General features: G+C 42.4%; 1 protein-coding gene and 1 long non-coding RNA gene across 18 annotated transcripts in view; one reads left to right on the top strand and one right to left on the bottom strand.

Annotated features, from left to right (window-relative positions):
* BACH2 (BTB domain and CNC homolog 2) overlaps window positions 1-26,413 on the top strand; it is a 186,364-nt gene that overhangs the window by 50,174 nt on the left and 109,777 nt on the right. For 2 of the 15 annotated variants that reach the window (XM_064412678.1, XM_064412677.1), the window contains exons 1-2: window positions 18,183-18,395; window positions 18,559-18,688. The exons of 7 other annotated variants lie outside the window; for them this stretch is intronic. The gene's annotated coding sequence lies outside the window, so the exon portion shown is untranslated. Of the gene's footprint in view, window positions 1-18,153; window positions 18,396-18,558; window positions 18,689-26,413 lie in introns of those variants that run through there. 6 more of the 15 variants (XM_064412680.1, XM_064412679.1, XM_064412676.1 and 3 more) reach the window with 4 other exon arrangements.
* LOC135296398 (uncharacterized) lies at window positions 6,512-11,275 on the bottom strand. 3 transcript variants are annotated; one of them, XR_010358460.1, is made up of 5 exons: window positions 11,136-11,275; window positions 9,730-9,923; window positions 9,396-9,483; window positions 9,228-9,312; window positions 6,512-8,157 (listed from the first exon to the last, which is right to left on the bottom strand). It is a non-coding gene; the product is annotated as an uncharacterized LOC135296398 (long non-coding RNA). The 3 variants fall into 3 exon arrangements; XR_010358458.1 differs by having other exon boundaries at window positions 9,228-9,483; XR_010358459.1 differs by lacking the exons at window positions 9,228-9,312; window positions 9,396-9,483 and having other exon boundaries at window positions 6,513-8,157.

Raw genomic sequence — 26,413 nt, 5'->3', positions numbered from 1 at the left:
AATGGCTTTTTTTAACCTCTTTGCAGCCTTTGTACAATTAATGGGAACATACTGTTGCTTCTTGATAAGTTCATTCATGTTTAATAGCTGTTTGTGAGCCATATTTGGCTTTTAAGTGGATGTATCACAGCTCTTGAAGCATTTTGCTGGCTAAATAGCTGGGATTAGACACTCCAATTGCTCTTGCCAATTGTTTTCCGGTGTTCATACTGAACTCTGTGTGTTACAAAAATATTTTTAGTTATAGCCTTGTCGGATTTGTTTAAGGAGAAGAAGTGTCCTCATTTTTCAGAGAAGTTTATCTGGGAGTGAGTGGAATTATATTAATGGTTTTTTCTCACTTGATCAGATTTTAAGTGCTAAGATGAAAGGCTCACTATTACTTGCAAAAATAAGACTTGCTTTTGCAGGAGTGGAGCAATTTATCTTCTGAATCTGCTTCACTAATTGCAGCCTGTAAAGACCCTTAAGAGTCCTGCTAGTCAACAATTTCCTTACCGCAACCAGGGAAAAATCAGATTTAAAATGCACTTAACTGATGCTCTGCTCCACATTTTAATACCCTTGATTACTGTGGTCACAGCATAAATAAATACATTTGATTGCTTACTGGATCATGCAAGTGTTGGATGCCTTCCTCCCTCATCACAATACTCCTTTTATCAAAGATAGCTGCTGTCATAAAGCCCCAAGCTGTTGATTAGGTAAAAGGGAATACCATACATGGGAAAATAAACCAGCACCCACAAGGTAGCTTCTTACTAGAAAGTAATGAGATTTCTATTACAAAATTCAGCTTGTTGTTTTCTATTTGAATACTTTTCAAAATTAATAATAAAATACTGAAAAATAAACTTGTACATTCTGGGAGAATGGCATGGGATATATGTCTATTTGGCTTTGAGTTGATTGCTAATTGGTCTCCACATAGTACTGTGAATGGGTTTGAAGCCCCTGTGGTGGGCTTGGACTAGTCTGGACCAGCTCAGACTCGTTGCTGCCCTTCTCCATGCTGTTCACTGTAGTTAATGGTGTCTGGAAGGATGGCAGAACCCAGATAGCTATGATTAAAGAATTCTTCTCCTGGGATGCACTGCTGGGACACAAGCGTCAGTGAAGCCCTTTTTGCAGCCCGTGATGTCGTTCGTAGGCAGCAGGACTGCATGGGCAGGACACCGAGGGTAGCACTGCGCTGCTGAGGGTATGGGTGGCACAGCCAGACCTGCTCAGATGGCATCTTGAGAGCAAGAGGTTAAAAGGACAAGGGTAAACCACAGGCTTACTCTTCAAGAGAAAAAGACTCTTGCATGGGGCAGTCTGTTTTTGGGTGGCACTCATTTGGTTGTGCAGCTCAAGTGCAGCAGGAGTTTCACCCCTGCCCACAGGCTGACAATCACACGCTCAATGGGAAGTTGCTTTTCTGCTGGGTTTTGCCCCCGGTGAGCGTTGTCATTGGATGCAGCAGAAAATTAAGGAGCAGAGGTGTGGGGTATCATAGCCTGTTCACCATTTAAAATAAACCTTCTGTGATTAATTCTCCATAGGGCAAAGGGAGAGAGGGGTTTGCACTCTAAACTCTGGAGAATTTTTAGTATTTAATCCTAATTTTAACCCTGAAGCATCAGTGAATTGAGTAGAGCTCCAAGTGCTGCAGTTAGCATTCAAGAGGAACCACTGGGTAGCATTGCTGAAGGAGTGATGATAGCAGGGAGTTCCCATATGCATGCAGTGGCATATCTGCAAGAACTAAAGGTTGGTATTTCCAAACAAGTGGAAATGCACGTGAGTTGGTGACATATATTTTGGTTTTCAGTACAGTAGGTGGCAGGAGAGACAAAGTGACAGCTTGGCTGGGGTGGCTCCTGGTCCACCTGCCATGGTAACAAATGATGGTCTATGCCCAGTACTGTGGAATAAATGTGACATTGCATGGCCAGGTGCTTTTGTGAGATCTGTCCTCTGCTGCGATCCAGTGCCATAACAAGAGGGGAATATTAGATACACATAATCCAATGTCCCCATGTTAAATGCCACAACGTGCACTTGTTGTGTTTTTGTACGATATCTTCTGGTACCCGTCAGGGACTAGAGGTTTTGTGGCAGCCTGTGCCAGTCCCAGTTATGACCACTCATTGTCTTTCTCTGCCTACCTTGTCCTTGGCCAGGACTTGCCCTGTTCCCTCTTGTACCAGTGTTGGTGCTTATGAAGCTGACCACAATCTGCTTGATGGGGTAATGTCAGTCAACAATGAATAAGCTAAAGATGGGGTTGGACTTTGTACAACTCAGCAGAAGCATCTCACCTCGTGGTTGTGAAAACAGTGTTGAGGTAAAGAAGTAAGTGACAAATTCAGGCAATAGAGTACACCCTTGATCACCCCTATCAAACAGGATGGATGACAGTGAAGTAGACACAGCAACTTCTCTAAGCCAAGAACTGATAGACTTCAGGGCTTCTGATGTGCATAAAATAGCCTTAAAAGCCTGAAAAACTATTTAAGTACATAAGAGTCTTTCCTAATGAAGAGGCAAACTGAATAGTGAAATTAGTGGCATTTTCCCTTTGTCTCTTAGACATATGTCTCCTTTTTTAGGTGAAAGGGGTATTCCTCATCCCACTTCAGTGAAGGTGAACAGATTGCTTCCTTTCTTATTTATGGGAGGTTTGGTCTCCCACTGCCCCCAAGGACAAAATCTGCTGCGGTGTGTGTGTAACTTGAGCAATGTCAATGAGATTGTAAAACAGAGAAGGTGACTTGGCTCTGGGTTTGTAACTGGAGAAAGGAAGAGCTTTTGTCCAGTGATTTATAGGGAAATTAGTGCATGGCTAAAATATGCCCACCTGTTTGCTGTGCTTTTTTCCTGAGGATTGTTCCCTGAAGGACTTCTGGTCCTGGTGGAAACAACTTTGTTGTGCAGGCCTGCCTTAGAGCCAAGAAGAGCAGCTAGTGTATGACTCATACTTGTCAGAAGAATTTTTAGTATACATACAAGCTTCCAGTGATGACTTTAGTCCTCCCTTTATCTGTATTTGGACATAAAATTTGAATTCTGGCATATCAAAGCATGCATGTATCATGGCCTAAATTTTGCATCTTTATAAGATGTCAAGCACTTTTGCTCGGCTCCATTACTTATATTCTGTTTCTGTGACCATTGGTTTTGTAAGATTGTTGTCAGTGTTTTTTCAATAAATTAATGCTGTTTTTTTCATTGAAGGTTGACTGAAAATTGAACTGGTGTTGAAGTTGTAAAACTGTTAGTATAACATAGTAGCAAGAACAAGACCTCTTTTGTCTTTGCTGGATAGCCTGACTGCCCTATAGATAGAACCTGGGCACTTCACACTGATGAAAAATGAAGGCAGGAACACGGTGATTTATTGAAGGTCATGGAGGAAACCTGAAAGGTTGAGACCTAGGTCTCTTCTACCCCACCCCAGGAAGCTGAATCCTGTGATTTCTAGTATGGTGAAGTTTACTTCCTCTTCCCCTGAGAATGTGAGACTCTTCCCATTGGAAAAATATTTGTTCTTCTCACGGCAGGTACAGACACACATTACAAATTTGGAACCAAGTTTGACTCATTGCCACAAAACCAGGCACATTTAGAGAGTAGCTAGCTATAGCTGCATTGTGCAGAATGAACAAGGGAAATGGTCTGAGTGGCACAAAAAACAGTCAGTAACTGCTCTGTTGTGGCTTTACTCAACGCTCTGAATTATATCTGGACCAGAGGAGGGACCTGGGCATGCACTGGGTTTAGGCGGCTTTTGGACTGCTCCATCCCTCACCTCCAGGACGGGGTTTCTTCTCATAGAAAAGCCATTTGTAAAGAATGGGACCTTGTTGGCCAAATTTTCCTTGAATGGGGTGGTATCTTGCAGATATTGGTATGCTGACAGAAATGCTGTGGCTGTAAATAGTTAATTGGTTCTGTAACCAGGTTTAACTGTAGAGGGCTCTGCTTGGTGAAGAGGATCAGGAAGGAGTTCCTATTATTTTAAAGCACAAGCTGTCTAAGGCTAATTATGAAAAACATGCCAAGCTGAAATACTCATTCTTTTAAATGAATTTCCATAAGCAGCTCATGGACAGGTTTATGCTGCACTGGAAGAAGTGTGACTGCACTTTAATGTTGATACCTGGATTGGTGATTAGGAAAAGATTGTTAAACTGGAGTTTAAATACCAGTACAGCTTCATTGTAATAATTTCCCCAAAGGCACATTGGTAATTCTGCTAAATAGAGAGTTTAATAGACTTCAATAATGTGTACTTGGGAGACCCTATACACAAAGGAATAATGCATAAAACATTCATTATTGTAAACTGCTACCTTTGCATGTAGAGAGGAATCTGTTGGAAGAAAACTGTTGTGTTGAGCGTGGCAACGTGTCGGAGGGTGTTAGCAGATAGAAGTCATTGTCACCCTCTTACCTAATTCACCTGCTGAGGTTGAGATTGCATCATTTTACTCAACAATGAATGAATTTATTTTCTGAGAAGTCCTTTGAAAGCTGGTGGGCCATGGTGGTTCACAGGGCTTTGTTTTCTTTGATATGCTGATTAAGTGTCAAGAGAAGAGGTACCTGGTAGGAAGCATAGCATAACCCCATTAAAAAAATGACATAAAAACGTTGACATTAAAACAACACAAAGCAACCTTAGCAAGTGGCTCCAAGTGAATTTAGTGTTGTATTTTGATTTCTTTTCACTGCACTGCTGCTGATCGCCCTGATGGAGAACAGGTGAGAAGGAGGGAGCAGATGCTTTTGGTAGTACAGTAAGGCATTTATCTCTTTTAATGAGGTAACATCATTAGGGCTGACAAAGTGCTGCAAATCCATACATGTAATGGACTGCTGCTGTCTTTTAGTAGTGTACACAGGCTGCTGTACTTCTGAGCGTTTGAATCTGCTGAATCACAGGTCAGCTTTATCACCTGTCTGATGCTGGGTTGCATTTTTTGGTGGTTTGTTTTTATTTTGTTTGTGTTGGTTTGTTTGTTTGGTTTTAACCATTTTATTTCTTCTTCCCTTCCCCCCCCCCCCCCCCCCGCAAGTCCATCTTTGCCTTTAATGTCTGGGAACTGAAGCACTCCAGGATATGTATTGGAGCAGGCAGAAGTGTAACTGTTTTCCAAACACAGGAGTTGATTGAAATGCAATGTCTATTGCAACTCAAGGACTTCTCTATAACTGGGAGAGGGAGGTTGGTCATAGGTCTTTGAGCCTGATTTCTGTTGTCTGAGATGGGTAGAGGTTTTGGGTTGGGTGTTGTTGGGTTGTTTTTTTTTTCCTTTGCCCTCTGCCTGTTTCCTTGAGAGCAGTGGCATGTCAGCCACACTAATCATGTCTGCCACTGACCCTGACGTTCAGTAACAAAGAGCTGCAGAAAAAGGCTCTGTCACTGGACAAGGAGCAGCAGCAGTTGGAGGGAAATCTACAGGTTAGAGCATTCCTCTGTACAAAATTTGTCACTGTAAAAGTCGTGTGCACAGTTGTATTCAAAGTGTCCAAGGGAAGAAATGAGATGTGTGTCAATGGATATCTGTCCTTTATGTCTCACTTTTCAGATGGTAAGCATTACAGCACACAACTATAATAGTGTGAAAATAACAAAACTTCAAACAAATAAATCTAAATTTTAAAAAGCTAGGAGGTTTTAATAATATCTCTGTTAAAAATTACTTAATAACCCCAGAACTCCCATCAAAACCTCCACTACAAACAGGCAACATAACCTAGACATTTGAGGTATGCTGTGTGTTTATCAGAGAGCCACAGAGTGTCACTTGGGCATCCGTCATTTGATTCCAGGAAGAGAGCCTGTCGGTAAAAAAGATTCATCTGAATAGATCACGCACACAAGAAAAAAAAGTGGTTCCTCTTTCTTTTTTTTGTCTGCATGCCCCTCCCATCCTGGGCTTCCCAACACCTGCTTGTGTTGAAAGAACATAAACAGAATTGCATGATTCCTCAGCATTAACTGTTGCCTGACAGTCCCAGCTGAACACTGCAAGGTTATCCCATTTTTCCTCTTCATTGTTTTTTCTTGATCTCTGCCACACACCCAATGAGTCTCTGAAGAATCCTCAGATGGACCTCCATGTTTTTTGTGCTCTGCCATGAGCTGAAATAAGTTGTTCACCAGAGTTGAAATGAATCCAGAGTTGGGGGTCTCTCACTGCCCACCCCTGTTATGTTACCCTCACACCAAATGGGAGGACATGACTGAGAGCCAAAAAATTCACAGCTGGTAGGTGCATACTAGCCCGTACTGAAGTATCAAGTAGCCACACCACTGAGTGGAGGTTTGGGTCAAGACTATGTAAAGCTCCATTAATACTTTATTTATTTATTTAATGCTGGAGAGATCCAAGGGTATGGTTCAGTGATGCCCAGTTAGCATTCCCCACTGCTGAACTGAAAGCATCATTCTGCAAATCAGCAATCTCACTAGTGTCTTGTTCCTTCCTCGTGCTCCTGACTGTCTTGAACTGGTAGAAAGTAATGGCCAACAGGTTAAAGAAAAGGTATTGTCGTGGGAAAGCTTTAGGGCTTTTAGATATTTTTTGGTTTTACACACACACAGACACTCCATTGCTTCTATAAATCATCATTTCTACAGCACATACCAAAGATTTTCTGTGCTGTCTTATTCCAACAGTGAAACCAGAGTTCAATTGCTTCTCTTCCAAGGTTGGGATTACAAAAACTTTACACCATCTCACCCTCCTCTCTTGCTGCAGGCACTTCGGTCCAATAAATAAATACTTGGCCGAGTTTTACTACCCTTCACCCCTTTAACTAAAACCAAATGCCTTCTGCTTTGTTGAAGGCAAGTCATGCCTACTTCTCTTGCTCGAGCCAGCAGTTTCTCAACCAGCTTGGCCTCTCAGGGACTGATTAATTTTTAGTGACTCTGAAACAGTTACCAATCCTTTCTGTGACTGATGTATGAAAAGAAAGTAACATTGTCCAGGGTTCTTAGGGAGAGAAAATAGCTGGTCATACCCTTTCTCAAGACTACAGATGACCCAGCTTCACTCTCATTTCTCTAATAAAACTGGGCTGAAAGTGTTGTGATGGAGGGCAAAGGAATAGGATGGAAGGATTTGACAAATAAGCAGGTGATATTCTGTATTAAGGTTATCTACTCCTTTTTATTTCCTTTTTTGTGGCCAGTTTATTAAAAATATTTTAGCACTTGGCACCACTTCTCAAGAGGAGAGAGTACTTTGTCAGTACTGTTTCAGGGCAGACTTAGAGGTGATGCAGCCACAGGCTCGGCTGCTTGTGAGGCTTGATGCTTATTTCTCATAGGAAATACAGGGTAAAGCTCTGCTAGAGAAGGGCTGCTCGTCAGCAACTGCAGCACTGGTGGGCCAAAGTGTGTTTGCCTGCCTTTCCTGGGTGGTCGACTGGCTCGTATGCAGCACATGGAAATAGATCTTTTGGAATGTGAAACCGTGCCTTCTGCATTTCTCCCACAAGTATTTTATAGTTTTGACTGGCATGTGCAAAGGAAATGGAGAATAATAGAAGAAAAAAATTATATAACACTCAGCTGTGCTTCCATACCAAGGTTTTGCATTTAAAGTAAAAAGACCAGTTTTGTGCTGTTGCAGAAGTCATTTTTGAAAGTTCAGTGAAGAGTTCTTTTGGTAAATGAGTAAAGATTTCTTCTTCCTGAAACTTATCTCCAGCTTAGATAGTGGATGTGCTCAGAGAAATGGAATCTGATTCTGGATTTTGCAAAAATAGGTTGTGAAGGGATCTTGAGTGTTTGGAGATTTTCTTGGTTTTCTTCTTTTTAGTAAAGATGTTATAAACCAGTAAGTACCCAGACTTTTTTAAGTCTCATACATGAGGAGGATGCTCTCTCAGTGTGGCTGCCATCTACTAACTAGCTTAATGCTCATGGCTCTCAACATTTGGTGCAATAGCACTAAAAGAAGTAGCATATCCTTTAGACAGGTCCTTGCCAGCAGGACTCCTTTCTCCCTGAGGTTCAGCTGAAGAGCATGGAAAAGACAGCCCACAGAGGCAGAAGTTGTCCTTTCAGAGTCTCTGGAAGATCCAGCTTTGGCCCAACTGTGAATCAGCCATTTAAGGCTGAGGATCCTCTGTACTGGCAGAGAAGTTGTCTTGTCCCTGTAACAAACAAAAGGATCTTTGCCTTGGAAGTGAGAGTTTAAAAATACACAATCATGCAGAAGGGGCACTGCAGCAGTACATATGTTAAAGCAGCAGTGCAAGAGTGTGGGGGGTGAATGAGCATGTGCAAGTCAAATAGAAATGTTTGCTTTTCCCCCAGTTCTGCCTTCGGAGGAGCTTCGTTCTCCAAGGACATGGTCCTGGTTTTGTGAGGAATGCCTGAGGGCTCAAGTCACTTAGCTTCTGAGCTTTGTAAATCTAGGTATAAGTGTTCTGTTGTTTGCAAGGAGCCTTGCAGTTCTTCAGTGGGAATGTGTAAAAAGTATACATGTAAAAAGTACCCCTACCTTTGCAGTGGCTTTCAGATGAAAATCTGCTTTATTAACTCACGGCTCCTTAGCCTGCTTTGTCAGCACTGAACATGCACTGAGATGCTTCCCAGTAGCTTACAGCTCTTGGTTTTGTCTAGCAAGAGCAATCTATAATCCAGGGGTGTACAGGTAAGTGAGCTCTTGAGAGGTTTGTGGAAAAGGAGCAATGCATTCAGCATGATGCTTGGAGGAGGTGAATATTCTGATAGTTTCCCATTATGTCATGCTATTCTGTTTTGAAAATACAAAATTTTGGTTTTGTGCCTTCCAGTTATCCTCTCAGCAGAACAAGGCACTTCTCTTGGAGGAGCCCAAAAAGTGTACACTTAATTGCTTTACAAATGATGTGAAGTCTTGGAATGCAATCTAGCTATTGCTCATTAACTAGCTGAACCTATTAAACCTGGACAGCAAGCAGGACTGAGTTGTCCGCCCTTGATTGCAGGCAGCTAATGGAGCTGTGGGAGCAAGCTGTGCTGCAGAGTGGAATTGGCAGTAGACTCCCAGAAACCCTCCCTGTTTTGAACTTGCCCTACACTCCATTTAGACTTCTGGCTTTGAGACAGATGATTTCAGAGCAGTGAGGAGGGGGGAAGGCAGGGCGTGGAAAGCATTGTCTTCCCAGCTATGTTAGCTTTGATCAGAAGTTAAAAACTAATCAGAATTGGAATGGTACTGGTAATTTGACATTCAAACCTGCAGAAGCAGAGGGATTTGTCATCTGGCCGTGGTTGCCTTGATTATTGATTGGTACTCATGCAGATGGTTCCATTACACAACACTAAACAAAAAAAAATTGCCCAAACAATGTGACTTGGCATCTCCTCGGTGTTTTTTAGCTCGGAGGGAATCAGCTGATCTTACAAAGCCCATGTAGAGGTGATTTGGAACCCATGGAGCACATCCTTTCTTGCAAAGCAGCATGGTAGTGTTTTCTTGCATCTCCACACCACTTTAGCAGCACAGAGGAAAACAAAATCAATAAATGTTGAGATTTTGCTGGTGGTTGTTTTTTTTTTTTTTTTTTTTTTTTGTGGTTTTTTTTGGTTTTTTTTGGTTTTTTTTTTTTTTGTTTTTTTGGTTTTTTGTAGCAGTAGCTTGAAATAAAATGGGATTTGCCCAGGAAACTTGGAGTGTTTAGCCTCTTAAACATCTCCTCAACTGGAGATGGATACAGCCCTCGCTATGTAGTGTTTACCTCTAGAGCACTCTTGGCACTGTGCCGGAACATTGTTTCAGATGAGCTTGCGCTGCTGTCTGAATCGCCAGGATCTCATCCTTCAGCACTCACATGCCTCCCATCCAGTTGTACTTTGTGCCCAGCCTTATTTACCTTGTGGGTTTTGCCAAGATCACAGCTTGGTGGTGTGGCTTCGGGCCCAGTCAGACCATCTGTCAAGAAGAAGGGGAGGAGAAGGTAGCGGTTTTGACATGTTTCTTGAAGAAGCACATGTCCAAATGTGCTTTGAAATCTTTGTTCTACTTGCTTGTTCAATACTTTCAAGGTGCTGTGTATTGTGGAATATTTTTCTGTTGTGCTGCCTTACTTTCTCTGTTGTGGAGAGATCATTTCATTTCTAGTCTGGATTCGTACATTTTGTTTGTGCTGCTGGCAGATCCTATCAACACCCACTTTTCACTGATATTTAAACTTTAAAAGATAAAATAAAAATCTTTGGTGTCATAGAACACTGACTTGCTTGTAAAATAGTTCTATATACCAGAGATGCTATTTAAAAATATTGTAGGAGTCTAGTAATACATTAGCATTTTATGCATTTCACTCTGAGCAGTCCCAAAGTGCTTAAACTCTAGTGCACACATGCAGCCCTGTAGAGATGCAGTTCTCAGGACAGGAGCTGTAAACCAGCCCCTGCATTTGCTGATGGAGGGATGGATGCAAACAGCTTCAAGCAAAGCAGCCAGAATAAACTGCCTTCTGGAGGAAAATGCCACGTCTAGGTGTACAACTCCCAGGAGCTCAGCTCGGGGTGCTGTCAGAGTTGCCCAGCCTGGGATCATGATGCTGTGTGTGGAACGGGACACCCTTAGCCTGAGTTGCCGTGGGTTTTGTCACAGCCTCAGGTACAGCACTTGAGGCTGGATGTTTGAGCAAGTGTCCTCACGGGCTCTGTGTTAAGAACGTGTTGCCTTGAGCACTCTTCACTGGACGAACAGCGAGTAACTCCTTTGTGCAGCAGCTGTGGGCCGGGCTGGGCGCGGCTGGCTCGCGGAGGCCGTGCACGGGGAGCAGCGTGCGGGCAGGCGGCTGCCACGTGTCCTTTGGGGGCTGAGGATTCCTTACGTGATGCCAAAGTGGTTGTGTCCCTGTGTGTGCAAAACACGTTTCTCTGTGTCATCCTAGGTATCCTTCAGCCTGTTTTATATTTGTGTCCCTTAGAAACCGATGTGTGAGTTGATCTCAGATTAGCTATTCTAGACATAGCTCAGCAGAGGGGAGATGTAGAGCTGTAGTGTGAGGACAGAAAAAAACATTTTCAGATTATTTTGAGACAGCAGTTACATCATTCTGGGAAATTCAGCCTTGCAGAAGCTAATAAAAACTAAAATTCAAGCTCTTATGAAGTTAAGCAGAACTAATACCACAGTGTGTTTTCTGGTTATCATTTCAAAACCTCTGTGACATTTTCTCTGAGTGTTCCCATACAGGCGCAGTTATTCACGTGTGAGAATCTCAGGAGCAGCTGGGTGGCGGGGAGCAGCAACCTCACAGGTGTATAAGAGAGCTCCATTTACAGAAAGAATTACATTGTGGCCCACTGTGATGTCACAGTTCAGGGTTCAGTGAGTTTTCAGCAGCCACCGTCTGATGTTTCTAACCAAGCATCATAGCAGCCTGTGCTCCTTTTTAATTCTTTAAAGAAAATTAACCAATTAATTCTTGCAGTTTTGAAATACATCGTGTCTAGAACAGAAAATAAAAAAGGAAAGAAAAAACCCACTATTTTATTTTCATTTGGCATGACTCTGTTAGGCGGAAAGAACCTTTCGATATATTGAGTTGGGAAGTAATCTTGGGAGTGTGAGATGGGTTATAATCTTAATGTCATTTTACAATTACTAAAATAGGCCAATTTTGTCCTTTGCTAATCCATGTAAATCCCTTTGATTTAACAGTGTTGTATGGATGAAAACAAGAAATGCTGCAGCGTATATTTTGGGATCTCCTTGCTTACAGTGTAAAAGCTTACAGAGCACATTGATGAAGCAGCCCTCCCTCTTGTACACTAGAACAGCACTACCAAGTGCTGGCACAAGCCAGAGCATCACCTGCAGCTGTTGCTTTTTTCAGATGCAGCAGGTGAAGTGCAAACCCTGTCATTTCTCTAGATTCAGCAGAATATGTGTATGTGCAGTTTGTCAGTATGTTTATAGCAAAAAGGCTAAGAGCAGAAAATATTTCTAGGGATAGTAAAACCTGCTTTAAAAGAAATGAGAGGCTTTAAAAGCTTATACAAATCTTGAAAGATACAAAAGGGCTGGACTGAACATTGCCATTTCAGTCAAATTCAGAACCTCCACCTACTTAAACAGGAACACATTTAGGTCAGCGTTTTGTGCTTGGCAAAGTTGTCTCCCTAATCTCCTTCAGAGCATTTCTGACTGTGATTTAGGTGTAGGGGGTAGGGAAGTGCTTCCAGGCTGAGACTTGTAGCTAAATTGTCATACCAAGATAATCTGTTGATTACTACTGAAGTGGTGTAGATGGATAGGCACTGAATTCTGAAATCTGCTATTCACTGTATATTTGTGTGCAGTTCATCATCTGGAAGCATTTAACCAAAATATCCAACACCTTCTCAGTTTTAAACCATTTCCCTAAACCACGGCAGCAAATTCTAGTTGCCTAGGTGCATCTTGCTTTGTTTGTGTGTTTCAGCAAGATTCAGAGAGGTTGTGTCAGTTGATCTATATGCAGTTTCTTGCATTTGTCAAGTAAGTGGAGCAGAAATACAGTTTCCTCCTTTCTCCACCTCTTCTTTCATTTAATGAAATGGGAAATGTTGAAGCTACTGGAAACCTTGATGTGACATTTCTAGATGCAGTGATGCTGTCTCTTAAATTTAGGTCCTGTAAGCAAATTGCAAACATGAGGAGCTCCTGTATAGCTGGTCTTCAGTGCTGTTGTTTTATGAAGTTGATTAGGAATAAGTGATCAGACTAATATATGTTTTCAAACAGATGATGAAAAGTGCTTTCTTGGCAGATTATATTAGTGGTAAAGGTGTTGGTAAATCTCTCCATTGTTATAAAGGATCCTGATTTTGAGTCTGCTGACAGAGGACTTGGGATAATAGGAGATGGCATAGCAATTTAGGATATCTTTAACCAGCATCTTGAGAGCAGAGGCTCCAAGATGACTGTAGCTGGTGCAGCTGTGATTGCGGTGTGGACGTGGGCGTCTCGTAAGTGAGATGAGTCTCCTGGGAATTAACGTTGGCTCTCTGTCTTCCATGAAAGCCCCATGTGCTCACCCACATTGATATGTATGGCTGTCGCCTACCTGCTAATGAACAACAAAAAAAAATATTCATTGCAAGGAAATTTTCCCTTGGTGTTCTTCCCCCAAGTATTTCTTCTTCTGTCTGCTCAACAGGTGCTAAAATGGAAGACAAGAGAGTTACAGAAGTGTAAGAGTTTAACTAAGGCAAAGGTGGCCCTATATGCTTCCTGGGGTTGCCACGTATCTCAAAGTTCTTGCTTTTGGGAACAGGGATTGGAGCTCATTCCTGTTTGAGCTGATGCTTCAGTTCTTTCCTTTCCATGCCTGCACTTAATAAAATCAAAAGCTGAGAACAAACCCAGTCTCGATGGGTTTGACGGCAGCTCAGCTTATCTATAAATATTATTAAAACACGCTCCATCAAAGAGGTGTAATTATCAAGATATAGAAACAAAATTGCAGCAGTCATGCACAGAATTGTTGTCTAGCCATTAGGAGGCTAAGCAAAGAAAATCAGGTATCACAAAATTGAAATTCATAATCAAAGCAAATGAAGCAATATTGTTATTACTTGGGGCAACAGAAGCTAGCTGTCCTCTTGGGAATCTGAAATAGTCATTTTAGTCTTCCTTCAAATTTCTCTTTGCTTCCTCTGAAACCTAATAGCCACAGATTTTTCAGACACCTGTATATACTCAGACACCTGCCTTTGACTTGTAAAAAACTACACTGGAAGTTCTTTCCTGGACACTTGGTGTAGAGAGTTAGTGCAGACAGGTACTGGCCATGTCCTGTATCCTCCTGCTGGTCACTCTTTCTCAGTGGGACGTAACTCCACAATGTGATGGCCCAAACTGTCTAGGGGTGTCACTTATGTGACTTGAAAGTCTAGATTTCAACAAGTGGATTCCAGCCTCTTTCTCTTTCAGAAACACAGTTTTTTTATGCTCTTTTCTTTCAAAAAAAGTGTGTTTTCTAGGGAGAAATCATGCACCAGATAATAACCATAAATGGCAAAAAATGTATAACTTTTCTCAAAGTTATACACTAAAACAGTACTTCCACCACCAAATTTTAATTAAACTCACCTTACAAACACTAATTGTAGTATATACAGCTTTTATGTGTATATAAGCTGAGGCATAAAGTAGTGGCTTGGGGTTATACAAGACAGTTTTTAACACAGCCCAGGTCCCTTGTTGTTTGCTTTCCATAGCTGTTTATTACAGTGTGTTAACATGAAGAGGTAAAATGCAGATGCTTTGTCTTTTTTAAAGCAAGCTATATATTAGTTGCACTTACTCAGACTGTATTTATACTACTTGAGAGCTTGTTATCTGCAAATACACCTTTAGTTTTTATGTTCTTCTGAACATACCTTCTTTGTCTTCCCTGTTTCTGTCTTCTGTTATGATGAAAAGACTGCCACTCATTTCCCAGTATCTCAGAAATAACATTTTTTTTGGTCTCATTTTTTAACTAGAAAACTCTCTTTTACCCCAAACCATGACTTTTTGTTCTTCCCTCTCCCCACCCCATCTCCTACCCCATTTGGCTGGTCCCAAAGATGACACCCTCAGTGCAGACAACCTCCATGCACCAACCTAATCCATTCTCCATCCTGTAGATTTTCAGAGCAGTCTTTAACATCCTGATTTGATTTCGCTTCTTCATCTCTTGTTTCGTCTACTGTTACCCACTACAGTTTTGCTGTGGAAAAGTGATTTAGCAGGTCCCAGGTACTGGCCCCTGGGTTAAATCTCCTTCCTCTCTGTAGAGTGTGTCTCCCTGAAAGACTGGGCTTTTTGCAAGGATGAGCAGCTGTTCTTTTCAACACTGCTGGCCCATTTTGGCTCTCCCTCAAACCTGACTTTTGAATGTTACTATTTCTGGTCTGTGGCCTGACCCTTCAAGTGCAAAGTCTGCTCTTCCCTTAACAGTTTAGGGTACCCAAACCCATAGGTCCAAAATTACTGTGTCACATGGGGCTCAAGTGTAGCTAACATCTCTCATGTGAGGCAGTAAAAATTGTTGGCAAAATTCTTACAATTCTCCATCTGCTGAACCAAATAGCACCGTAAGTGTAGAAGATTATGAGCTAGTTCAGTAGCAAAAAAAAATTTTACGAATTTTTTTCTTGGGCTCTGGTAGGTGTGAAGTTTCTGTGTTTCACCATATTTAGGGAGTCCTAATGTGAACCTGCATAAGATTCACGTGGTGATAGCTACTAACCTATTAGTGTAGTGGGTGTCCCTTAGTAAGGGAGGGAGGTAATGCAAAATGTCTTGCAGAAGAAGGTATAAACAGTTTACACCAGCTGAGACAGAACACAGCCATTTCTGAGATGTAAGATGTGGTTTCTTTTTTAAGCCAGGTACTGAGATGGCTGCTGTTACTGTAAAATGTGAGTACCCGGAATCTTTTCATCTTGCAGCATTCTTACCAAGTAGAATGTAGGTGACAGGAAAACTGCTGTGCTCCCTTAGCTGCTGGCAGTGCATGGCTGCCACTTGAACCCAGAGGCCAAGGCTTCAACTGATCTTGCTGTGGGCAAGGTTTTAGAGTCTCATGACCCAAACTGAATGGGTCAAATGTTATGGTTATGATGAAAAGCAGTGATACAACACTCTGTGTTTGGGCTTCAGCTACAGGCAAAGAATCTGTCCTTGGAAAAGAGGCAAATTAGAGGAAGATGGCAAGGTAGCTGTTCCAGCAAAGTACTTGTCGGGTAAATAGCAGATTCTGTCTTGGTTGAAATGACGCAACCTGCTTTGGTGAAAGCCATGAGCCAGGCAAGCCTCTGAAGAGTTCTTTAGGGAAAGGTTTGGAAAAAAAACTAATCACAGAAAGTAGGTTTCTGGAACAGTGAAATAAAGGCTACAACAACAAAAGAGATGCAGGTGAAGGAAATGGAGGAATAGAGTAAGTAAAATCCTTTGAGTAAGCAAACTGTCTGTGACCAGGAATTGATGAAGAGCAATCTTAAGAATGAAAACAAAGCTATAATATATTCATGAAGCACGATGATGATAACTCGGAGGGTGTAGCATTAATTATGACTTCCACAGGAGAAAAATAGCTTGTAGACTGGGAACCAATTAGTGGTCGATTGCTCTGAACTAGATTTCAAACGCAGTACATGAAATGGCAATTACACAGTATTTCCAACAGACAACTACTGCAATGAGATAAGAGCTGTCAGCAGATTTGGACCAAATTCCTTAGCTGACATCTGCTTACTAAAAGGGAGACTTTCTTGGGGTTATGGCCAGTGACAGAACAGAGGAATCAATGGCCAAGTGTCATCTTCTGTCTCCAAAGCAATAATGTGGGGCCTGGCAGAAGTCTGCCTGCTCTCTGTGCTCTTGGTGATACTTGGACGTAGTGTAAAAGTGTCCCCACAGCAACTGGTGGAATTGTTGTGGTCTGAGTATGTTGGAGACAAACTCAGTGTTTATCTTCAGCACATCTTAGTGTGCAATAGAAGTGATTTTTTTTTTTTGTGATGATACAAAAAAGAAATTAAAAAGAAAAAATGGCAGGAGAATTAGTAAATTAGTATTACTACTTAAGCGAACACACCATATGTTGCTAAGAATTTAACTGGTTTGCAGCTGAGCTATCCCAGATAGTGGACTTTCCAAGGATGCAAATACCAAAATCAACATTGGACATTTGAATGCATCCAGCAAAATTATCAGCAAAATCAGTTTCAGAACAAGAATAGAGGCCCCAAGAGAAATAAGATGGCCTTGCCCAAGAAACTGATGTAACTCCTGAAAAAGTTATTCCCTTTTCTCAACAGGCCAGTTTCTACCAGCCAATAGGCCTGTCTGAGGGTACCAAGTGAAAGCTATTTAGTGACTGGAGAAGGATGATGATAGTGGGAGGAGCACTGTGACTTTGCCAAAGGAACTGAAAATCCCAAAGTAGAGATGCTGTCTCACAGCACAAAGGCAGATGTGAAAAGCGATCTAAAACCGCAGTTTGGAGCAGCTGAAGGTAGAGATCATTGCTGAAAAATGGTTGAATGAGTAGTTGCTGAGTTCTTTAAGAAATACAGGAATATGAAAAAATTAACATAATCCAACTAATGCAAAGAAATTGCTTTTCAGATAAAGTATTTCAGAATGGTGACACAAGCAATTGCAAAAGTTGAAGAGAACTTCTGTTCCTTTCACTGGTAGAAGCATCAAAAATGAGAAAAACCCAAACCAAAATGAAGAACGGAGATTCTGATTTATTTATCTTACAGCTTCAGTTCAGACATTTCAATTAGGAAGATAAATCAATGGCCAGGTTTTTGGATGGCCTCTGCTATCTAGATTTTGGATAGCCTCCTCCTCCCTGGCTTGAGGCTGATCACCCGCCAGTTTGATGCGGTTGTTTGTCTGGAGCTCTTGGTGGGAATATGTTTATTACCTTTTCCAGGAGACTGATCTATTATTTTCAAGTATGTATTTATAATGGCAGTGAAGTCACTGACAAGCTCAAGCCATTGAAGCAAGTAGGGAGGGAGCTGTGTGAGTGGTTCATCATGGATAATGCTGGTATAAAACCAGCGTGCATTCTGTCACCACTTTAAGGTTGCTGTTGAGTGGACGGTGACATGGCCAAGTCACCATAAGAAAAAGTACAGCTGGATGTAGTATAGTGAGCTGTTACATCAGTTAGATCCAGCATCCTGAGCATGGGATGCTTAAGTGGCAGTTCAAAAAACATGTAAGAAAAGACTGTCTGGCATTGCAGGGCTAGTAATTATTTAAGGAAACAAATTTCAAGAGACCTTTTGCAAATTCCTACTGAAGCATTGTATAAAAAGGCAAAGGAATACAAGGAATGAGTCAATTTACATGTCTTGGCAGAGACACACCAACCAGGGGGAAGTCCAAAAGGAAATGTCACCAACTGGCAAGGCAACAGCTGCGTTTACCAACTTAAACAAAATTAGTCATTGAAAATACAAATGTAAAGACCAAACTAGGAGTCTTCCACTCAGATGTTATTTCCATCTTAACATGTGGATGTGAATATTGGAAACTCAGCAGAGGCAAAGACGTCTCATGCCTCCAGAGGTAAATACCTGGGGAAAATACTATGTAACAGATGGAGTGAATGTGTCACAAATGCAAAGATCTGCCACTTCCTCACCAGTGTGTCCCCCAAGTTCTCCAGGGTAAGCAATGGAAACACTGGGTCGTGTGCAGTGAGTGGAGCCAGCAATCCTGTCTGAACAGATGGGCTCTCAAGCAGCTGGAGGAACATACAAATGGTCAGACCAGATATTGCTTGGAGTGTGAACACTTACTGGCACTCAGTGATACAGAAAAACTGCAGAGACTGGCTAAGGATTGGCACAGACTTTGGAGCCACATTGGCTCCCAGAGCAACATCTGCAGGTGCAAGAAGGCTTTAGGGGAAAAAGTTACTCTTGGTACCCTCGGGGGAGTGGTGGGGGGAGGCTGTGCTTACATGGGATTTTCTCCTTTAAAGATCTAGACTATTTAAAGTTAGGTTACTGAGAGGAACCAGAGCTTTCCAGTGACGGCATTTCTGGCTCAGGCTGCAGAGGGCTGCATTGCATGGACAAGCCAAGAAATCTGTCATCCCTGGTCTAGTGTGCTTTTGCTGTCTGACCTCAAGGAAATCACGCGACCTCACCAGTTCTCCAGAGCTCTCTGACCGCAATACTGTAAGATTTTAATTAGAAGCAGTGGACAGTACACTGCTTTTTCTAGTTTCACAAGCTGTCCTGAGGGGCTAGTAACTGAAGTAAGTTTCTGTGGAAATGGAAAAAAACCCCACGTTTCACACACTGCATTGAGAATAAGGAAGTTCCTTTTAGCTTTATTTATGAATAAATATTTACATGGTGTAAGTGTAGCTACCGATTGTCTTCAGAGGTGAAGGGTAGCCCTTAGCTTTGTACTGTGCATACAAAGTGCTTGTATGTTATACTTAATACAGTTTTGTGAGTTATTTCAGCTGGTGTTTTAGATGATGGCTGTTGCTAGAGTAAAAAAAATGTTTAGGTTCCACAATTTTAGTCCAGTTTGTAGAACATAGGGACAAAAATAATATCCCATTCTGTTTTTTTAATCACTAGTGCAAATAGATTCTTCAGTTATTTGTTCTTTATAATTCTGGTTCCTGTATGCAAACCCTGCTTTCTTAGAAAAATTACCAGACCCTGTTCGTTCCTCTTGCTTTTATCACTGCATCTTAGCACCTTGTGTGTCAGGGCTGAAGCAGTTTGCACCTCTCTTGCTAGGCCAGTTGTGCTACCTCCCTTCTGCTGCTTCTCTTTTGACTTCTATGCTGGGGCACAGCCGTCAAATTCCTAATGGTGTTGTCACCTGCCTATTGGATAAGAAGCTGGTTTTTCAGAGAGTTTAAAATTCAAGGCAGTAAAGACTGATTCTGTCATCTGCTCTTGCTTTTCCAGCCAAGCTCTTACTATTTCTCATTCAGCCTAGCTTTGAGAGGTTGAGGTGAGAAGATCCCAGCCCCGTGCCTAGGGAGGCTGTTCTAGTACCCAAACCAAAGCTTTCTGCTGTGTTTGGAGTGAGAATCCCAATGTCTTTCTCCCAGTTTTAACCTTGCTTTTTTAATTGCACATGCCTCAAAGGCATTTATTACCATTTACCATGACCAGGGGGTATCTAGCCAGATTCAGCCCTTTTGGTTCTCCCCCTGCAGGCTTCAAGGGTAGCTGTGGCTCCTGGGCACTATGCACCTGGGACCATCTCTTTTGAGGGTTTGCTTTTAGCCTGCACTGTTTCATGCAGCTGGCCCCCTCTGCAGCAGCAGGGTGAGCTGTGGCAGTAGATGCAGACACACCTGCACACCTCACATGATGCCATCTTTCTGTGTCCGTAGCCAGGTGACAAAGTACAAAGTCACCTATTTGCAGGGGGGAGCTAAGCCATGCATTCTGCCTTTGAGAACTGGTAGGCAACATAAGCAGCTCAGTAAAGACACCCGCAGTGCTTTCCTGAACTGGTGGTGAGTTATGCTGCCATCTCTCCCCAGAGATGCTCAGAAAGCAGGGTATGACCGTGGAAGCATGATCAGGGATCCCCTTTCCAACCACAGTGAAAGGCAGTCTATTTAAAATTATTCTGCTCCCCTTTGAAAAGAGTCTGCTAAGTGAGGCTGCAGACAGTAAGGGCAGCTGCTGTCCACACCAAGGAGCTCATCTGGATTGCGTTTAAGAGGGAGTTTCAGATGAGTAAAACCTAAATGAGCACAGGATCTGCTGTATTTGCAATGTTGACATCAGCAGACATCAGAATACAGACTGACAGCAAACCCTGTAGGTGGGTTGGGATGCAGCAGAGGTCTGTTGCTAGAGCTTGGGCCTTGCTGTGGGACCAGATTGGATTGCCCAAAGGCTTCCTTGGCCAGTGCTCTTTGGAGCCCCAGGAGCATCTGGCAAGGTCGCTTGGTGGTTTCTGCAGGGAGCTTCACTTGCAGGATCTCAGCTGGAATCCCTGCTAAAGTAGTAGCCAGCCTCACTGGGACCTCACCCAGTGTGTCCCAGTGTGGGTGTGGGCAGCACTGCCTGCCCAGGCTGGGCTGGATCAAGTCATTTGGGCCCCTCGCGTAAGTGGTTGCAGATACATCCCCAGAACAAAGTCATAATACAAATGGATTGTGGCAGCAGGGATGGAGTTCAGGAGGAATTAGCCTTTGGGGTATTTTATCAAATTTTTGAAGTATGAATTGTTGGTAAACCAGAGCTAACATTCATAATCTGCAGCAAGAAGCAATATAAAGCAGCTGCAGCCCTGCTGCTGGTGCATGGTGTTGTATTTCTCCCTCCCATTCTCTGCAGACTGGCTGTTGCTGTCACCATCCTTCCCAGAGGCTTGGGGTGCACTGAGGACCCCAGTCCAGCTGGAGATGGCAAAGCAGCTGAAACACTTCTGTGAGTGACCTTTGCCCAGGAGACCAGCCCCAGCTCTCCTGCTGCCAGGCCCCATTGAGCTGGACTGGAGCTCTTAGTCCCTTCCCTGGGCAGCAGGGGGTTCATTCACCACCTCAAAGATGGGTACCTGCAGTGGTGTGACATGTGCTCTGGAAGGAACTGTCACTTTGCATTGACAGTAAAGGGAATCTGGAGAGCTGACTGTCACAGTGCAAGTTTCTACCTTGCATCTGAATCAGACAAAATGAATCCTTTTGTAAACGGCTGGAGTGATAGACCTGTAAAGTAGCCAGACAGTAGACAGTGAATTAGACAATATTTTACTTTGTAAGATGTCCTCTGTATGTGAGTGTAGCTATCAGCAGAGCTGGAGAGGTGGGTGTGAAAGGCATGGTAAAACTGAGATTCTTGTCTCTTTAAGTCATGGTGCTTGATAATAGTGTTTATTAACTGGCAGAAACTTAAGTGTCTGTGGTGGTCTTGCACATTTTGACAGAGAAAGGTGTTGTATAAATTAATAGGGATGTTCTCTGAAATATATTAATTTCTGCAGGAATATCATAGGTAGCCTTCTGTTTGCACCTATCCATTTCAGGATTGCATCAGGAATAACTGGATATTCAGTTCAAATTTTTAATTTGAAGAAAGTTTTTATAAGCCTTGAGCCACAGGTTTTATCTCCTTCTGCAAAATGATATGAAAATATTGTAAACAAAACTGTAGCTCTTCATGGCCCCAGCTTGATTTTCATACATTGATTTACTTACTTCTAGTATTCCTCTTGATGAGGACAGGAGAAAGAGCATCAAAGATATTTTCCTTTGTATTAAACAAAGGCTGTGGCTAAGACCATAAGGACTTCTCACTTTCATCTGGTTTCCGTGTCCTTTAATCTCTCACAGCTCCACATGTCTTTTTGCATCATCTCAAACTGATTAGATAAAAAATGAGAAGTTTAGTTGGAAATTACAAGTACTGAAAAGTGTCATACTCTTTGACTGCCTTGCTTGCAGGAGGCAGTGGGTGGGAAGGAATAAAAGCGTACCTTAATTATACAGTCTCTCTGTTTATTTTCACAGCTGTAGCTTTGCTGAAATGTGCAGCAGACATCCTAAATCCACCAAGCAGGGTCCCTGTGTGTTGCACCTGCCAGTCCTACAATCTTGGTACCAGTTGGGGATGTGTGTGTGGCTGAATAATGCAGGAAGACTACAAGAGGTTTATCCCATTAGAAATAAATTACAGTGTAGTGTAGCATGAAAATGATGTGTCAGTGAATACAGAACACAGGATTACCTTCTGTCTCTTCCCTTTATCATAGATAACAGCAGCAGTATGGGAAGGAGATTTATATTGCACTTATTTGAAGCTGACCAAGCAATTTAGATGAGATGAAATAGGGATTTTATTTCTGGAGAGAAGAATGTGTCCTTGCTAAAATGCCATTAATTGCTTTATTATTTAAAGCACAAATTTTATCCAGCAATTTGTTGGTCTCCTCTTTTTTTCCAGTGAAAATAATTCACTGTGGAAAGATTATTCTGTCAAAAAAGATGATGAACCCGCTAACAAATTAAGTTAAAAGAAGCTGAACTTTCAATTCAGCTTCTGTTTTCACCCCCCTTCTCTCTCTTAAGTACTGTGTGCATGTATGAATTTCAATAAAAACAATAGTGGCTTAGCTGACTATGAAAACCTTAAGAAAAATTGCAGCAAGTACCACTGCAGCACTGGAATCACAGGCATCCCCTCACATCTTGGGAAGCTGCTGTCATGCTGTAGCAGCAGTGGCATGGCACACCCATTGCAAGCAGAGCCCTCTCTTGCTGGTCACACAGAGATCCAAGGAGCTTAAGAGAGCTCCCAGCCTCTCCTGGAGGCAGAGGCAGTCACCAGGGTAGACCAGTCCTTTCCAGGTCCAGTGCTGAACTCTGCTCCTACTCCCCTGCCTTTGTTATAAAAATGCCATATCAGCTTCTTCCACAAGCACTGTCCCTGTTTGTCAAACTTCCCTGCTTTAGCTCTTTCTTGGTTTTTTAAATCAGTCTCTTTGTAATCTCTTTTTGCTCCTGTCGGTGCAATTTTGTGGGTTTTTTATTTGGTTCCTCCATTACCCTACCAACAGCAGGCTGGTGGCCAATCTCCATCACCCAAAGCTGTGCTTTTTCTCCTAGGGCTTCATGCCTGGAATTTGCCCTGCCAATATTAACCCAATGCTTGCCCATGGCTGATTTGTATGCCATAAAGGTAAATTGAACCCAAAGGAGATGTGCCTCCATGCAAATCAGTTTTCTTCTACAAACACTGCTTGCAGGAATGGTCACTTCTGTATCCAGCCCAAAGCACAAGCTTTGGGATTTCTGCTTTGCCACAGGCTGAAAATTAAGGAACAAGGTGATAATTACGTTTTACTTTAAAAATAATAGCTGTTTCATAGAAAAAGTGTTTTGAGGCCATTTTTTGTGTCTTTCAGTTCTTCAGAAATAGAAATCATTCCAAGATATATGTATATATAAAGTTTCATTATTACTGTTTCCTTGTGAGACAGTGTTGCTGTATGTCTTGATCAGTGATTAAAGCTGCAGTGAGACCCCTGAATTGCCAGCGAGTCTGTATCATTTGTGTCACCAAAGATAGGGAAGAAGAATAGCTTTTACAAAAACTATTTTTATTACTGATGTGTAGACATGAATTTATAGCTTCAATCGTGCTTCCAAAAGAGCAGCTGTGAAAGTGAGATAGAAAGCTGGATGAAAGAGCTGGCAGGAAGAGTAAAACATAGCAGGGGGACTGCAGGAGGGGATGACACCTGGAAACATCTGTTGGGAGAAGTAAAGCTGGAGAAGGCATGGAGCCACTGTATTTCACCAATCCCTGACTAACTACTGGCTTCTTGCCTGCTTTTTGTTTTTGTTTTGTTTCACATTGCCTGGTGTATTTATCCCCACCCTTATTTGCAACAGACAATTTTTATAAGGTTCGGAAGTGAGCGAGTGCTTTTTCCAGCTCTCTGGTCTCCGTGCCTGCTGGAACATCTGTACACACAAACACTTTTCCTCTCTAAAGATAGTTTGAGCTAGTGTGCCCAAAATACAACTTCAGGCTTGGGTTTGTTGTTGTCTTAGTAAGCATAAAAATGTGTTCTAATATTATGTCACTCCAGCTATGTGTTTCAGCAGCTGCAGTCTGTTTGTGTCCAGTTTGTTGGGAATGGCCTTGCTTCCTGGGATTTGTTTTTCCATAGCTGGAGTCCTGGGTTACTTAGTTTGACCGAGACTGCACATTGCAGTCTTTCTGTGAGTATGATCATTCTTGCCCAGTAGGATAATTCCAGCAGGCTTTTCTGCTGGAATGACATGACCTCCTTTGAGTGACCTCACGCTCTGCCAGCACTGCTGTGTGAACATCATCCCTTCCCACCCGCTCTGCTTCCCCCTGTCCCTGCTGGCCTTGCTGCAGTTGTGCAAAAAATTTTCCTTCTTTCTGCAGTGCCATCACTATGTTGAATAATTCTTTTATTCTCAGGTTTCCTGGCTTGACCTCTCCACCTTCCTCCATCCAACAAGGACATACTACCTAATCCCTTTTGTGGATATGTGTGTTCCTGTGGTGTGCATTGAAAAAGCGGGATTTGCTTATTGTAGACCTTTCCTTATTTTTACTTATATTTTGTTATATTTAGTTTCATGCAGTGTTGCTTGTGCTGTGGGTTCACAAAGCATAATCTTACCCTCCCATCATGAAGTCCCAGATAGGAGCCTGTGATGAGAGCTTTGTGTAGCCTGGAGATCCAGGGAAAGGAAACTGCTAAATGGCAAGTTGTGTACCAGCCACACTTCTGGGTTGGCTGGTGCTTGGAAAGTTGATGAACACAGAGATTTCAGAGGTGGCTGCTGTTAAGGGTAAAGAGGCACAGGGAAATGACCAGGATCAGCAAGTGTTTGATGCTCAGGTATCTGTAAATTAATATCACAGTCCATGTGTTGTGTGGGGCTGTTAATTTTTTGCTGATAAACGACAAACTGCACAAGACACTTTTATCATAAAGCAAAAATGGTTCATGATTGTAAAAGCTTTTATACTGCTTGTTGCTATAACTTAGGAAATGTGAAATGGTCAAGTGAATTAATTATGTGGGTCATCTCAAATGAGTGCCTGTAAAAAACGTTGTGCAGCTCATTGTCTATTCTCTTTTTAAGGCTTGTTTTTTGGAAAGGGAACTTTTAAAACTTGGAAGAGTCTGATTTTTATTGGTGATACTATCCTTGGGGCAGCAAAGGCAAGCTCTCCTTGCTGCAGGAACCCAGCACATTTGGGCTGGAAGGAAGATGAAAGCATCAGAGCTTCCTTAGCAGAGCAGGAGGGTATTCTGTCACCACTGCTGGCTGGATAGATCCAGGAGAAGGACTCAAGGAACCATACAGCTGGCATCCTGCTTACAACTCTTAGTGTCTGCCAAAATTGGCTTAAAATAGCTGTTACTCAGAGAGCAATATTACAGATTTGTATTTGAGCTATTTGGACTTCTCACAAGGGTTGGAATACAAGATGCCAAACAGTGCAGCTTGCTGGTTTTTAATACAGAGTTTCACATTGTGAGGTTTTTGTCACAGAAATTTCTATTTCAAGCTCTGGGATACAAGGTGTTTGCAGTAAAGTGTGCTCTCGTTGCAGGGCTGAGTATCTGCCCTTCATTGGCATTTAGGTTTTCCTCATTTGTGCTGCAGTGATGCCCAGAGGCTGAATGAATCTGAGCCCTGCTGCGCTGTGTGCTGGGTGACAGTAGGGTGACAGTCCCTGCCCCAGGGTCGCTGGCTTCAGGTGGCCACTGCCACAAGCTGCTTGGGAGTATCTGCCAGGCCAGAGCATACTAGGGACAGAAAGCAGGGATAGTTCAGGTGAGGCAGCCAAACGTGCATTTTAAATGCAATTTATAGTCAGGACATCAGTGGTGCCTTCTTTGCCCAAATCAGCAGAAACAAATGCACAGCTCATTGTCAGTAACTATCCTTATATATTTCAAAGCCTTATAAGCCCTGACCTACAATTTGATCTCTGCCAACACCAGTTCCCACAGGAACACAGGCCACTGTGAAAACAAACTGTTAGAATCAGAAAGATGTATATTCTCCTTCACAACAGGGAATCTGTCTGCCATATCCTTCCTTGTGCTCTGTGTACAGCATCACTGGGTGAACTACAGGGGATGATGTCCATGGATTCAAGTGAGAGATTGAGCTGTAACAGTGAAATGCTGGGAAATTTTTTCATGTTTATAGTATGCCTCAGTCCAAGGCATGTGCAGGTTGGAAAAGAGTCATAGAACTGTTTAGGTTGGAAAAGGCCTTTAAGATCATTGAGTCCAACTTTTAACCCAACACTGCCAAATCCACCACTAAACTGGACAAAAATGCATCTCTGGGTTCTATTTATGTGTTGTATAGGAGGGTGTGAGGTGGTTTCTATAGCACAAAGTCTCGACCATTG

Source organism: Passer domesticus, chromosome 3 (genome assembly GCF_036417665.1).
Source record: "Passer domesticus isolate bPasDom1 chromosome 3, bPasDom1.hap1, whole genome shotgun sequence".
Classification (NCBI taxonomy): domain Eukaryota; kingdom Metazoa; phylum Chordata; class Aves; order Passeriformes; family Passeridae; genus Passer; species Passer domesticus.
This window is presented reverse-complemented; position numbering and strand designations above follow the sequence as displayed.